Source organism: Aquarana catesbeiana, linkage group LG06 (genome assembly GCF_042186555.1).
Source record: "Aquarana catesbeiana isolate 2022-GZ linkage group LG06, ASM4218655v1, whole genome shotgun sequence".
NCBI classification, from domain to species: domain Eukaryota; kingdom Metazoa; phylum Chordata; class Amphibia; order Anura; family Ranidae; genus Aquarana; species Aquarana catesbeiana.
In genome coordinates this window covers 8183692-8186210 of record NC_133329.1, presented here as the reverse complement: position 1 = coordinate 8186210, position 2519 = coordinate 8183692, and positions in this window count along the sequence as shown.

Genomic DNA, 2519 nt, shown 5'->3' with positions numbered 1-2519 from the left:
TTTTTTTTTGTTAATAGCGCAAAAAAAAAAAACACAGAGCTGATCAAAGACCACCAAAAGAAAGCTCTATTTGTGGGGGGAAAAAAAGGACATCAATTTTGTTTGGGTACAACGTCGCACGACCGCGCAATTGTCGGTTAAAGTGACGCAGTGCCGTATCGCAAAAAGTGGCCTGGTCATGAAGGGGGGGTTAAATCTTTTGGAGGTCAAGTGGGTAACATGGAAAACTCCACCTAAGGATCTTTAGTGGAAGAAGCCTCATTGGGCGATGCTCTGTGGAAGGTACAATGGTGGTGAAGGCTCGGTGTAGCAGAACTTGATGTTGACAATGACGGGATTTACTGAGGAGAAACCTTCAGAGCGGTTCTGCAACATTTTTGTTGCTGTCAATGGTGAGCGGAGTTCTTCTCAGGTATATTATTATCATCTTCTTGTAATTCTCCTGTCTGTGCCTGGAGGGGGGGGAGGGTGGTTAGGAATGTTTGAACAAGGTCAGTACAGCTACTGTTGACTTTCTAAGCAGAATAATGTGAATAGTTTCCTGAAAATGTCCATGAAATTGAATAACATAAATGATCTTTTTATTATTTTATGATACCACTTTTTTTTTGCTTTCATTTATTAGGCCTGGTTCACACCTATACAGTTTGCTTTTGATTTTTGCACTTGTGTTTTTGACATTTTGCTTTTTTTATGGTTTTTTTTTTGGCCAATTTGTTTATTTTTTTTGCTTCTTCCTGCCAGTTTTTTTATTTCTGCCATTGTCCTTTTTTTTTCCTTTTTTCTTTTTTTTTTTTTTTACTTATTATTTTGAGAATTTCTAAAAGAAAAATCCAAACATTATTTTGAAACATATACAATGCAAAAAAAAAAAATAAATTGAATGAAATAAATGATCTTTTTATTATTTTATTCTACAACCTTTTTTTTTTTTTTTTTTTTCATTTATTAGGCCTGGTTCACACCTATGCAGTTTGCTTTTGATTTTTGCACTTGTGTTTAAGCCGAGTTTTTAGCACATTTTTTTGTGCTGAAAATGCCCCCCTCGTCTTATACTCGAGTCAAGCACTTTTCTGCAGCAGAGAATGATGTTTTCTGAACCAAATTTGGGCCCTTGTATCTCGGGGCCACTTGGTGCTAGGAACCCCAAATTTGGTGTGCAAACCCAGTGGAACTAGCACTACAACATATCCAGCTGGGGTTCCTAGCATCAAGTGGCCCAAAAATCGGTCAACTGTGTCCATCTGCAGCAATGTAATTTCGGGACCCTTTCAGTCCAGAAAACCCAAGTTTTGGCTGCAGTTAGGGGGCATCTAGAAACCCTTAACTACCGAGTTTGAAGTTCGGGGGACCTATGGCTGCAAATGGGCACAGTGAGGCTGCAAATGGGCATTGTTGACCTTCTTTTCCACTTACAGTAGCTGCACATTTCTCACCCTGGGCTTATACTCGAGTCAATACGTTCTCCCAGTTTTTTGTGGTAAAATTAGGTGGCTCGGCTTATATTCGGGTCAGCTTATACTTGAGTATATACGGTAGTTGTGATAATAAGTACAGTTTTACTAACACATCTCAAAGTCACAAAATTTGGCTTAAGCATTTAGATTTGTTTTACCTTTAGGTGTGAAGGGGTTAATCTGCTCAACAACAAATTGTTGGGCAGCTACTGTAAGTGGAAAAGAGGGTCAACAATAGCCATTTGCAGCCTCACTATGCCCATTTGCAGCCTCACTGTGCCCATTTGCAGCCTCACTGTGCCCATTTGCAGCCATAGGTCCCCCGAACTTCAAACTCGGTAGTTAAGGGTTCCTAGATGCCCCCTATCTGCAACCAAAATTTGGGGTCTCTGGACCCAAAGGGTCCCGAAATGACATTGCTGCAGATGGACACAGTTGACCGACTTTGGGGCCCAGTATCTCGGGGCCACTTGGTGCTAGGAACCCCAAATTTGGTGTGCAGACCCAGTGGAACTAGCACTACAACATATCCAAAGCTGGAGTCGGTTCAGAAAATGTCAAGCACTTTTCTGCAGCAGAGAATGACATTTTCTGAACCAACCTTGGGGCCCCATATCTCAGGGCCACTTGGTGCTAGGAACCCCAGCTTTGTAGTGCTAGTTCAACTGGGGTTGCACCCCAAATTTGGGGTTCCTAGCATCAAGTGGCCCTCCAAGATATGGGGACCCAAAGTCAGTTAGGAAAATGTCATTCTCTGCTGCAGAAAAGTGATTGACTCGAGTATAAGCTGAGGGGGGCATTTTCAGCACAAAAAAATGTGCTGAAAAACTCGGCTTATACTCCAGTATATACGGTACTTTGTGCATCTAGGTGGATTATATCTTGTTTTTGTTTTTTTTGTTTTTTTTGAGACAAATTGGACTTTCATTTCATGGTAAATGGTAATAGACACCTTCTGATTTTTTTTTTTTTTTTTTTATCAAAGCAAAACTGTCCCAAAATAGTAAAAAAAATATATAAATTTTTTCATTTAGCTGTATAATTTATTGGTACTACCATAAC